The sequence below is a fragment of the Apis mellifera genome, linkage group LG13 (genome assembly GCF_003254395.2).
Source record: "Apis mellifera strain DH4 linkage group LG13, Amel_HAv3.1, whole genome shotgun sequence".
Lineage (NCBI taxonomy): Eukaryota > Metazoa > Arthropoda > Insecta > Hymenoptera > Apidae > Apis > Apis mellifera.
Genome location: NC_037650.1, coordinates 2,992,676 through 3,006,874, shown reverse-complemented (window position 1 = coordinate 3,006,874; position 14,199 = coordinate 2,992,676). Strand labels below are relative to the sequence as shown.

Below are 14,199 nucleotides of genomic sequence, written 5' to 3'. Positions count from 1 at the left end.
GGACCCTAGTCTTGAAATAAATCATGTCTAATGAAGGAACGGGAACGAACGGTTTATACTGTAACACGAGCTTTCGTTCCGTGGACCTGAATTGTTTGCGATAAGTCGCTCGTTTGAAGCATTGGATTACGAGTGTAAAAAAAAAAAAAGAAGAAAAAAAACCGTATAATGGGACGTGTTGTATCACAGAATTAGCGGAATGAATTTTTTTTTCTTTTCTTTTTTTACGCTTCTCCTCGCCTTCGCTTTCACTGACGCGCGCGCATGATTAATGTAAAACCGAGAAGCAGCAAGGTCCCCACGAAACTTAAATAGCCTTTATTCGTCGACGAATTAATAAATGAAATAAGTAAAATTTTATTCATAACGTTTCGTGATGCTGAATGATTAAAAAAGGGAAGAGAAGTATGTCAATAGTATAAATAAGGAAATTTTAAAAAATGGATTCGACGATATAATAATTCATCTCTCGTTCGATTGGTCAGTCAGTTCTCTAATTTATCGAGGGATCGAAACATCGCGTCACGCGTCAATTATTTTTCGATGGATGGAACGTTCGCAACGTTACGTGTTGCGTTTAAAGATCAATTAACGAACTAGACTGCGAGACTTGCGGATCGGGAACGATCAACAATCTTTTATCCGTGATCCGATTCATGCGAATTAATTGGCCGATACCATACACCATGTGGCCCTTATCGCTACTATTCTTTGAATCGCTTTGATCGTAAAAACACATGTCGTAACGCGGTTCATCTGCGTCGAACGAGGTTAAATATCGAGAGTATGCATTATTACATAAATAATAGCATCTGCATAGTTCGTAGTGGATACGATATAAATCGATACGTCAAATTCTAATCATCAAACTTCGTCATTTTCTCATTTCGATAATCTTAAATTTTCCGAAAATTCTTACGAATTTTTTTTAATCTTCTGAGAAAAGAAGAAAGAAAAACGAGACCAACGAAGCTACTAGTGTACGCTGATTAACGACAATTAAACGATTAATTTTCCAAGAAGGAGGAAATCTCGTGTCTCGATTCCTCTTAGATTTAGGTTACTCGTGTTTTTTATTTTTTTTTTTTTTTATCGTCGATGCATCTCGCCGCTAAGCCATTCATCGCGAAATGAACATTCGCCGATCTTTTGTTCGAGAGAATAAAAAAGTTTGCTCGGGAACGATTGTTCCGGTGGCGTGGCGATCCAAGCCACGGGATTTATCGGAGGCCGTTCCGATTTGCCACGGCTCGTTCGAAGCCGATTGCTACGTTCGCGCGCGATTTGTAACGATTGCAAAGCAACAACACCTCGATCGGGTGCAACGCTCGGCTACGCGCAACTATACCAAACGTCCCCCTTTTTCCTTCCCTCTCACCGCCCGCCTTATTGCGACGCGCGATCCCTGCGTCTGGCTGCGAAAGAATGCGAGTTGTTCCGCGTGTTTTCCTACTGGGTCGTCACAATGCTGCTCGCACCGACTCGGGCGCAGAATCCTTTCGCGTAACGGCGGACCGGTAGTGATGGGTTCGAACAAACCGAGAAAAATAAAACAAGTCGACTTTCAACGAACGTTTATAAATACGATTCGATTGATTTAGATTCTAATAATAAAAAGCTCAAATTTAAAAGATTTATTTCCTCTGAACGAATATTTCGATTGCTTGTAAAACGAAACAATCGAAACTTTTATGACAAATGGAATTATAAAATTATACATGTTTCGTAAGAATATTATAGTAATAGTTTTATAAGAGTATGTGAATGAAAATTAGTAAATAAGTAAATTTGAGAGAATTAAAATTGTTGTTTTGATCTTGGTCTTAGAATACTTTTACGTATATCTTTTTTTATAGAGACACGTACGTAAAAGGATTCTTTGAATCTTGTTCGAACCTGCGAGGAACTCGATCCCATCGCTAGCGAGCGGGAGGCGACCCGCACAGGCAGACAGAAGTTACCTACGCTTTGTTTCCGCCTAACAATAGGTAGCTGCGCAATTTTTGGCCGTGTATCGATATATTTACTACTCTGGGGAACAATCGGCCGTGTCGGCTTTCTAAAAGGTCCGGATCGCTTACGCTTTACTTTCACACAGCCGCGGTTTCCCATTGGATAACCATGTAAATCGAAAACAGAGAAAATGTAATAATATTACGCAATAACATTGGGCGGAGGATAGATCGCAAAAAGTAATAAGTAAGTCGAGAGAAAAACGTCAAAGAAGTTTTCCATCTACGTACGATGGCTTACCAACCGCAACGAACCGATCGTTCAACAATTTATTCCTTCGCTTAATTCCATTCGAACCAATTTCCCAATTAAGTTTTCAGATAAGGATGTTTAAGAGTATCCTCTTCTATTTTTGCAAAATAGATTTCATTCTCGTGGAACAGGATCTGGATTATATTTAAATCATTTTATTATTCTTCAAGATGACTTGATAATCAACGAATTTTGGGAAAAATTTTAGGACACTTTAACGAGGAGAATTTACTACATTTTTAATAAATGAAAAATAAATCAGAAGATTTGATCCAGAAAAAAAAAAAGAGATTAAGATTAATTCGATCGGCAAATATCTCAGAAATATTTTTATAAAACCTGTTTCCCCAAATCCTGTCACATTATTAATTATTAATGCAGATCGTAACAAACAGGAGCATAGCCAATCCAATAATGTTGAGTTAATTTCGTCCGAGCAGATTTAAATTCCTCCAACGGCTCGTTACGAGATCGTTTCCCTCTTCTACGGCGCGTGCGCAACACCGAATACCGATCTGGAATGAAAGTGGTGTAGCGTGAAAAAAACGGGGCGGGAAATTTATGGACTGTGCCCGAACTCGAAAGGGGAAAAAAAAAAACGTTTCGTTCGGACGAATCCTATCTGTTACCGATCTCCCCTAGGAGAGTCGGGCGAGCTCTGTTTACGCGCGCGAAACGTTTACGTAATCGGGTGTCAGTCCGCGAAGGTTCGACGTCTAAGAGGCGAAAGTAAGAGTACCTTACGGTAACGCTATATATTTCGTTGGAAACGTACACCTAAACGTTCGTTCGAAATCGAAAGTCGAAGAGAATTTTTCAAATCGATATTAGTTCGCTTTCCTATACGATTTGGAATGAAGAACGGAATCGTCAACAATGCACGTCTGCTGCCGCAGCGGACAGCAGCGATACGTACGTTCGCCGCTACCGGCTTCCCTCGTTTCATTTTCCGCTGTTTTATTACGTAACGCAAGGAATGACGTGGAAACGGAATGAAATCGAACCGACGCGACCACGGCGACTCTCCGAGGCGACGAGAATTCAAAAGCGGTCGAGAGGCAGTAAATCAATCCGTTGAAACCAATTTAAGCGGTTTTAATTATGGCGAAGAACACGATATATATATATATATATATATTCAAAAGATATATACGCGCACGCCATTTACGCGAAATTACAGCATTGGCCGTGTCTTGCATCGCGATTACGCCCGATGAAAAAACTTGCCCCGATGTTTTTCGATACGCGCATGCGCGTGATTAAATCGAGAAATCGAAAAATCCTCGACTATATATATATCGGACACCTGTGGTTCAGTGGAAAAGCCGCCTCCTCCCCTCTCTTTCACTCCAAGGTGAATGATAATTCTTCTTTCACGGAATCTTTCTTTCTTTGGGTATCTTTCGCGGTTCAACACGGCCTCGCCCGATGTCTGGTGCATAACAATTACACGAACGAATGTCGTACGAAGGCCAACGACCTTCTACTTCTTCTTCTTCTTCTTCTTCTTCTTCTAACTGGCATTCTTTCGCGTTCAGCCTGAAACATTGTCATTATCCAGGGGAGGGAGGGGGCGCCATTGTCACATCCGCTCGTCACATTTCTCATTGTTATTATTACTTCTTCTTATTCCGTGAAAAAAAGAAAAGAAAAGAAAAGGAAAGAAAGGAGGAGAAGAAAAACGTCCTACGGGGGCGTCGAAAGGTCGCCCACCTACTTTCCCCCTTCCTTCACGCTTCCTTCCTCCCATTCGAGTTCGTCGTTTCCACGTCGTCTCTGAGAAGATAAATTATCATCGTGCATCGACCGATCCACCGTCCAATCCTTGGGAAAATTAAAAATTAGAAATTAATTCGAATTAGAAATTAATCCAATCATTGGTTGGGAATTTTACTTAGGGAAATATAACTATTCATTTTTCTATTCATTTTTTCACCAAATAAAATTCCGAGATGTGAAAAACTTCGAGCGTTCGAATAACATTCGTATCTTTACGCGCCGGCGATCTTTCGAGGAATCTCCCCCCTCCCCCTTTTTTTTCGAAGCGTGGAAAGAGTTCGTCCTTGGAACGATATAAACAAACGAAAAGGTTCCCTTTGTCTAGAGCAAACTCCTCCACAAATAAGAATTCATCCGCCACATCCGCGTGCATTCGAAAACTTAACCCGAGCTAACCGATGGAATAAAATTCAATCGGTAGTGCCTTCATTCGTGACTATGTTTTATTTATCAGAATGCTCGAGAGTTGGGGGGAGAGGGGGATGGAGGGAGGGAGGGGGCATCGCCTTACGTCCGCGTCAACATGGCCGCGATGGAAAAGGGACTCGCGTGTTTTTCATCCAGTTAATCTCTCTTTCTCTCTCTCTTTGTTCTTTATTCTTTCGTTCCTCTTGTTTACTCGTATTCTTAATTATACTCGTATTTCTTTTTTCTTTGTTTCGTTAACTTTCCCTTTCCTCGCTCCACTTCCATGCAGATCGGGCAGAAAGAGGATAACTTTTTGATAATTCAATCCCGCTTTGAGGAGAGGCATTTAATATTTTTATTTCATATCGGCCAGACAGCGGATTTCTATTCGAGACTCATAAACCGGATTAGTAGTGTTGGAATTTAAGGGGATAACGTTATTATATACGCTCAACTTCTCGCGTGCTGGCAAATGTATACAATCGTGCATATTCGTGCGTTCAGCTTCTATTTCTTATTTCTAAAAAAGAAAAAAAAAATTGCAATCTCCGATTACTCGACGAAAGGATTTTCTGTTCTTTGAATTGGATCGCTGTTTTGCATTGCCAATTTCTATTTTTTATTAAATTTAAAAGCAGAATTATTTTCCAAAAAGAAAGAAAGAAACGAGATCGAACATTTTATCGATTTTTATCGAAAGATAAAAATAAGAAATAATAATCCAAATGCTCCGCACGAGTACAATTGCACAATTCAAAAAAAAATCTTTAAACGATAAAGAGATATTTTTTAAACCGCTTTTAAAAAATATGATTTACGCTGATTGGCTTCTGAACTCTCTCTATATTGTTGATAATATACGAAAGCAATCTAGACTAATTGTTTTGTACAGTGTGATAGTATTCAAAATGATCATTATAGCTGTTATCGCCTGTATACGTGCGCACTTGTGCGATAATAGGCGGGAAAATTGTCGTATATATGTATATACGAGCTCATAACGCGTATAGATTGAAGACACTCCTATCGACAAGTTCTATTTTCGCAACAAAATGAAAGCGTGAAGAGGTCATAGAGGTCCGTACACGTTTCATCGATCATCGTATCGTCGTCGTATAAATTTTACAATCGCGACAATTAACGACAAATATATTTCCAATAATAACAAGGAAAATAATTCCAACTTTCCACATCGCGAATCACGTTTACTTTCTCGAGGAGTAAGCGCGAACGAGCAAAAATTATTCGCGCTGTTTTCTTCTTTTTATGTATATATACATATATATCCGTCCGAAATCTTAAGCGATAATTGATACACATACACTCACGCGATATACTGTTATACTCGTTAACCTTCGCCTGGCGATGGTTCCCTTCTTGGTTAGAAAGTTCGTCCATGTTGCCAATCATTCGCAACGCGTTCAACAACTATCCTCGTGGCGCGCAGTTGGGAACCACTTTTGGCGCCAGACGTCACCTGGAATGCGGTTTCAACTCCTCCTGGTGGGTGGACTTTTCATACCACGTGTATCTCCCACGCGACACACGTGCCTCTCGATCCGCTCCATACTTTTAATATTCAAGCGCGATCGAGGGGGAGGGGGAGGGGAGACTCGTCGCCGGAGGAAGAGGAAGATGGAAACGAGGAAGACGGCGATTCCCGAACGATTCTCACTTTCGAGAAGCTTATGCCTCGTCCACACGCGACGAACACGCGTTCGTTCCGTACACGATCCGTCGTCCAAAGACGACGTCGGAATCCGATCCGTTTTTCGTGTCCGAAAGCAGGCAACTTGGAGCGACCGTTGCCACTGACTCGAGTCAGTGGTGCCAACATTAAGGAGAAGGAAGTTAATAGAGGAGGACTTAATAAGTAACCACGGCCACGAGGTATCGCTCGTCGTCGTCGTCGTTGGGCATGCGCGAGCGGGCGGGCGGGCGGAGGGAGAGGAGGGGATCGTAAATACGGTTCGTACGGCGCGTGACACCCGACTTTATGAAGAGTAATATTCATGGGTGTAATGGGAGGCCGGGGTCCCAAAGTAAACGTAGAAATGTTTGACTCGTAATCATTATCCGCTAGGTATATCCGAGGATGTTATTAAGCATCCGTTTATAGTGGCCGACCCTTGAGCGTTACGCGCCGTAAAAGAATACGATAAATTAATAGACGACAGAGAGAGAAAGAGAAAAAGAAAGAAGGGGAGAGAGAGAGAGAGAGAGAGAGAGGAGAAGGAACATCGCGGCGAGTAGCCGCGGTAATAACATAATAATACCATAGATGCCACGCGGTTAATTTATTCGCGATCCAAGGGTAAAAAAGTTTAAACTCGGAGTCAGAGGCTCCGCTCCACGCGTAAGGACGACGAAGACGACGAAGACGACGACGACGAGTCGACACGCAACACGTCACGTCACGCCGGGATAAAAGGAAGATTTTTTTCCTTTCTTTTTTTTTTTGTTTTTGCTCGGTTGAACGTCAGTTGACAGAAATGACAAAGGTGGATCGAGGGAAGGGGAGGGGAGGGGAGGGGGGAAAAAAAAATGATACCGATGTCGGATCGGTGCACCGGAGGCGGCGCGTGCATTCCTCGAACCGTTTCGAGGAAAGAGACGCGAGTAAGAGGCGAGAAAGAAAGTGAATTGAGAATCGGCCGTGAAACATAATTTAGGTGTCTGCCGTGGTCGAGGCCCCGAGATCTCCCGTTTCGATGCGCGCACGCGCACACATACATTCATGCATGCATATATACACGCGCGTGCGTACATGCGTGCATACACACGCGCGTGCGTACATGCGTGCATACACACGCGCGCGAGGGACCCGGCTCCATGAATGGAGTAAATTGCATTTTGCGGTGGAACCGTCCGACCAATTTATTTTCACTTTCGTTTACGACCGGACACCGTAGAGTCGCGTCGAAATACCGACGATGCCTGTGCATATTCGCCGACCGTCTACCTTTGCTTCAAATACTTCCCCTCTCTCCTCTCTTCGCCGATCGTTCTATTAATTATTCCCGCCGATCGGGGAATAATGCAAAATATTCTCGGTGCGATATATATTTAGAAAATTGAAAATTCGAACAAATGAAATTGCGATTTCGATGGAATGAATCTCTTCGAAATTTCGAATACACCGAAGATCCTTCCGAAGAATTCTTTTTTTTTTCCTTTTTACTAACTAAATTCCGTGCATCTTTAAAATTGCGCAGTATTACAAAGTTGTAGTATTTAAAAAAACGCGTTAAAACTTTACTGTTTTATGGTTTCATTTCGTTCAAGGTGACATTTCTGTGAAAAAAAAAAAAAAAAAAAAAAAGAAAAAAGAATCGTTTCGTCATTGTTTCGAAGAATACGTAAACTCGTCTCGCTACAAAATATACACAAATATATTACGCCAAGAGAATAATTCGATTGAGAATAAGACGAACGAATAAAAATGAATAAATAAAGGAAGAAAAACAAAATTGCATATTCAAAATTTGTATCGAAGGAAGAAGGAAAAAAGGAAAAAAAGAAAAAAGAAGAGTGTTTATATACTTTCGCGCGTTTCCAACAATACGATTATTCGTGGAAACGAATTGAACGAAAGAAGGTAACGAGAAACCAGAAGAGAACGACGCACACGAATAATAATAATAATGAAATTCTATGAATATGGTAATGAACTTTTGGCCGCGATTAGGTGTCAGTCAAAGCAAATGACGTGTCCCGACTTAACGCGAACGAAAATAAAATTGCCATTACCGAGAGAGTAACGAGCCGCCTCTGCATTCTTCTGCGTTTATATTATACCGCTGTAACGCATAACTCTTAAATATTATTGTAGCTGTTTCTAACGAAGAAATATTTCACATATATATATGTATATATACGCACGTTTCTCCGATTCGAAAATCCATATATACGATCTCGATACGATGACAGACGCTACGCTTTATACACCCGTTTCAATAAACATCGGCTCTCGTCTAAATTATCACCTCGTATCGATCTCATTACCTTTTTCCCCGCGTAGAAAAAAAAAATACTCGCTTTAATAATCCATGCTTAATAACTTTAATTATCATTTTATCCTCTCTCTCTCTTATTCTTGTTTTTTAAATTGATAATTTATCTACGAAGAAACACTCGTGCGCGATAATCGTTGAGAAAAATATACGATTATGAGCGAGAAGATAAATTATATTGCCTATACATATTATTTATATACATATATATATATATTTAGAACGTGTTGCTAATTTGTTACGCGTATAATTTTCCATTTGAGAAACGAATGAATAGGATTGAAAGAGCGCTTATCGACCAGCCAGGTATACCACTCGAATCGAGCATTCTTTGATAAGATAATAACGAATTTTTTATTGACTCGAGATCGGAATTCCTTGCAAATGTCGTTTCGTATGTACATTTTTCTTTTCTTTTTAATAAAACCAAGCTATTGAAAAAATTGTTGCTAATAATAATAATATATATATATATATATACGAAGCAAAATAGAAAGTGAAAATCATACGAGTGGAATAGATATGTCTGTCGCTACAGGTGGTAAGAAGGAAGACCCTCCACTTCCGGATATATCGCTGCCAACCCACTAAAACTCCTATCGAAATTTTCCCCAAACTAGTTACTTTCTAGTTACTTTCAGTATCTCGAAGAATGGGATACGAATCTTTCCATTTCCATTTCGGTGGAGTAATAAAAAATAAAAATCCTCGTTAAAGATTGATCCACTCCAAAATGCCGTCTATTATTCGACTATATGTATATGTATACACGAAGCAAAATAGAAAGTGAAAATCATACGAGTGGAATAGATATTTCTGTCGCTACAGGTGGTAAGAAGGAAGACCCTCCACTTCCGGATATATCGCTGCCAACCCACTAAAACTCCTATCGAAATTTTCCCCAAACTAGTTACTTTCTAGTTACTTTCAATATCTCGAAGAATGGGATACGAATCTTTCCATTTCCATTTCGGTGGAGTAATAAAAAATAAAAATCCTCGTTAAAGATTGATCCACTCCAAAATGCCGTCTATTATTCGACTATATGTATATGTATACACGAAGCAAAATAGAAAGTGAAAATCATACGAGTGGAATAGATATTTCTGTCGTTACAGGTGATAAGAAGGAAGACCCTCCACTTCCGGATATATCGCTGCCAACCCACTAAAACTCCTATCGAAATTTTCCCCAAACTAGTTACTTTCTAGTTATTTTCAGTATCTCGAAGAATGGGATACGAATCTTTCCATTTCCATTTCGGTGGAGTAATAAAAAATAAAAATCCTCGTTAAAGATTGATCCACTCCAAAATGCCGTCTATTATTCGACTTCCACTTAATTGAAAGGACGAAGGAGGGGGGGGGTGTGGGAATAACGCTCCGTGGGATCCGACCATTTCAACCGTCCCTGAATCCCCGAGTACGTAGGATCCTCGATCGATTTCCATATGCAGCCGCGGTTACGATTCACAGGCGGCGAGAAGCAGGAAGCGTTGCCCGAGCCAATGGAATGCCAGAATCGTGTGGGAAATCCGTACCGTTATTGGGGCCAACATTTACATACTTGGCCTCTTATCTAGTTATCGGGGCCGTTATCTCCGCCTGCCCACTATCTCGTCTCTTTTACGACAAAGGATGCACTCACTCCCCCCTTCGAGGATGAAATTGCGTAGGTCGATCGCCCGTGTACGTACCCTTCTCCCTTCCCTTCCCTTCCGCCGCCCGTTCTTTTCCCTCCCGTGGTTGAATCACGACCAACCGGAAGGTGAGGAGATCCCAGAGCAACGGTTTTATCCGCGGCAGGAGCGTTACGCGATAAAACTCCGTCCAAGGGAGAGCGAAGGATGAAATATGAAAGCAGAAGAATTTCGATAAGAATTTCGCGGATTCTCTCCGCTACAATTCGATAGGAATGGAAATTGTTTCTTTCCTTCTTCTTTTTAAACGACCGTGAGACGTTGAAAAATATCGAGTGTATATATAACGGTATTCATTATCGACACGCGATCGAAGCCACTTCTAAGTTCGACGTCTCTCGATCAAGATCGTGGAGAGGAGGAGGAGGAACGGTCGTTGACGTTGAGTTTCTTCTCGACGATCTCTCTGTCTGTGTACGGAAGGATCAGTATATCGAGTATCCTCCAGTGAAATTTCCATCTGTGGAGGAAGGCAAGATTTCCTCTCTTTTCCCCTTCACGATATTTCGAATATTTCTCCTTTAATTTCGATGATAATACGATAATTGGATCTCTCGTCAAATTTCTCGAGGAGGGATAAAATTTCGAGGGGTGTGAACGAAAATCTCTTTAATTTTAATCTCTTTAATTTTTGCTTGCAACGAGAACGAATTATCCTTCGCTAGGATACTCGATTTAATAAGCATCATTGCAAGCGATCGCCTTGGGACCGTGTTCAAAGGTTACAAGACTCGGGCAGACTCCGGTCGCGGGGTATAAAATACTCGACATTATGGCCGCTATATTTCACTGCCTGGTATTACACGCTAGGCTCTGGCTTCAAACCTCGCGATAAATAAGCGATACCTCGGGGAGGAAGAGGCTTATATTAATTATCCCAGCGGGGCAGACGCATCAACCTCCCTCGAGATCGCCTCCTTTCCACCGTACTGAAAATATCCTCCTCCTTTTTTCCTCTCCTCCCTGACCTCCTTGCGCAATAACCATTATCCTCGTCAAACAGGAGAAGAGGGGCGTATGGATTCGAATTCGACGATTATCTAAAACAACAACCTAAAACCAAAAATCCAAAATTTATTAGAAATATTATTTAATTTTCCAAAAATAATACATCGATCGTTATTTGTTTGAGAGAAAGAAAAAAAACACCAAGTGAGGATATATTTCTAAGAAACTAAAAAAAAGAATTTTCTCTTCGATATTTACTTATACTCGATGTTCGAAAGATCGAAAGATGCTAGTAGATTTTCGTAAAAAAAAAAAAAAAAAGAAAAATCGTTTAATCGAAGCGCGCACTGTCCGCATTTAAAATATCATTATCGGATCGCTTACGTTACCGCGGTTGCCGGCATTTATCAGCCGGCATGGTAAATATTTTATCGCAAATTGGACCGCTGTATAATAAGTTGGTATTGCGAGCGGGGGACAATAAATTCCTTCGCGTGTGCACCGGGATCGGTAAACGGCCGGTTAAGTAGGTGTCTACGCAGACCTTTAACGATCCTCTATTAGATCGTACAAAATTGCTTCGGCTGTTAAAACCCAATTGAACGGCCTCTCTTATTAATAGTTCGTCCGAAGGGGGAAGTTATCGCGAGGGCACCGTGCGATCGCCACCACGAGATTCAGAGTTGGCCGCTGAATTTCGAATAAAATTATCTTTAGATATCTCTCGTTCGAGTCAATTCTTCTATTCTAGAAAGAAAAGGAAATGCTTAGTAGTTTACTCTCGATTGTTCAAAATATTCGAATCAATATTAAATAGTTATAATCTATTCGTAATTTCGTATCTGTAAAAACTTTCAAGTAACAAATCGATCAACTGAAAGTTTACGAATTAAGACGACGATTCGAAAATATCGTCTCTTAAAAGATAACTAATAAAAAAAAAAGAGGATATATATATAAAACGTAATCTTCCGATTAAACAATGTTTCTTTTATAATAGATCGTTAATGAGGATACTCGAAATTCTATCGCATTCTTTCGATTAAATATGGGAAATAATTTCGTGGACTCGCATTTTTGAAAGGACTATCGCATTCCCATTCTCCTCGAAGCACGCCGGTAATCGCGGTGTCTCTTAACTTTGCAATCACTATAATTCTCGCGAATTGTGGTCACAAGTTTCTTTCTCATAGACGCTGGTACGACGCTGGTGGAATCGCGACAACGACAGTGGTAACCGTTTCGAATATTATACGACTCGCTGAGAAAAGCGTGGAAGCGGTCTGTAATTATCCGGGTAATCGGTTGGAAAATACGGAACCAACGTATTAAGCGGGGGGGCAAATCGGTGGAAACTCCACGCTGCAAGAAAGGGACGGTGATTTCCTTTTAGGAACGATGGTAACAGTCCATGGTTTATATTGCTGTAAGAAAAAAAGAAAAAAACAATCGTTTTGCTTTCGCGCCGATTTAAATTTGTCGGTAGACGGGTAATCAAAGGCCCTCCTTATCGTTAACCCTGATCGTTATGCAAGTAATTATATGTATAAATTTGCGCACAATAAAGGAAGGAGCCGAAGCGTAAATTGCGTGCAAGCAAAATGGATAATAATCACCGTAAAGAGTAAATTTTTGACCCCGTAGATGAGAGTTACAAATTAATTTGTGAGCCTTTTCTTATTTAATTCGACGTTTGCTTATATAGGAAACAGTATACGATTTAATTTTGAAAAAATAATCTATATTCGTGTACTTTACGAACCATTATCCTTCGGTTATTCTCTGAAAAAAAAAAAAAAAAAGAATTCGAATGTTTTAAATTCCGAATTTGGCTATGGTAATAATGAAGTAAACGGAACAGATTTAATCTAACGACGTGTAATCTAAATTTGACGATTAGGTTATGGAGAATTTTCCAATTCACGGAATTTATTTTCTGTAACAACGCGAAAATCGCGATTTTAAAGAAAATGAATCCGAATGTTTCTAATTCCTTCTAAGAATCTGCAAGAATATCAAGTTAAAATTTCAAATTGATGACCCAATTGTTTGAAAGTTCATCTTTCTTCATCTGTCATTTTTATATTAAATTAAAACCTGAAATTTTTAAGTTATATCAATATTATAGCAAATAAGCGATATGATCTTTATTATTCTTACAATATGTGATTTTTATCATGCAATATCATTTGTAATATCTGACATACTATTTATCAGACAATATTGTTTTTTGAGGTTATGTCATTAGTAATATCAATTTTGATACCGTCTTTTATTTTGCTTCGGATTCTGCTTTAAATTTTAAAATCCACATATATTATAAAAATTGAATTTAAAGGAATTGAATTTAAATGGAATTATAATTAATTAAAATTAATAACAAATTAATTTATACACCTAATGTGTATATTAATAAATCACTTATCATTTATATATTATTACTTATCCATATAACTCAAGATATGCTAAATTAATGCCAATTATTTATAAATTAAAAAACTTACGTTTAAAATTAACAGTTGTCAGATTACTCATGGACGAGAGTAATGTAATTTCTACTTATTTCGTATAATTGTTATAATCGGACGTAATGAAAGAGATTTACTAAGAATGAACATCGTATTCCAAAGACGCGGTATTTAAAAGGAACTTGTTCTTTTCGAATGGAACGAGACAGATGCGCGTCCCGCGCGATTTTCGTTCGAATTTCAAGGAAGCCAATCAGGCACACGGGTGCATAGTTGTACAGCCGTGCATTGCACCTGCACCAGGTGCGTTAAAGGATTGCTTCGATTATACGAGTTCGCGGAGCATTGGTCGGTACACGTTCAACCGCAACAGTCTTCGCATCGTCTCGTGCCATAGAAATTCCATCACTGATTTTTTTTTTACTCGAGTTATCTTTTTCAGACCGAAAGCGATCAACTTTCCTTTACAATTTTTTCTTATTTAAAACAGAGAAACCCGAGGAAATTTAGTCGGAACGCGTCGAGTCGCATTTCAAAAAATCTAACGGATTCGTTACGGTGCATCCGTGACCGATCTTCGTAATTACTCCGCACACGGTACGCGTGGAAACGCGTTGTA

The 14,199-nt window shown here is 39.8% G+C and overlaps 1 long non-coding RNA gene across 1 annotated transcript; it reads right to left on the bottom strand.

The window, feature by feature from the left end:
- Positions 1–417: 417 nt before the first annotated feature.
- On the bottom strand, positions 418–7,723 carry LOC113218525. Its single transcript, XR_001705313.2, has 3 exons — positions 5,781–7,723; positions 3,572–4,089; positions 418–2,780 (listed from the first exon to the last, which is right to left on the bottom strand). It is a non-coding gene; the product is annotated as an uncharacterized LOC113218525 (long non-coding RNA).
- Between the last annotated feature and the right edge of the window lie 6,476 nt (positions 7,724–14,199).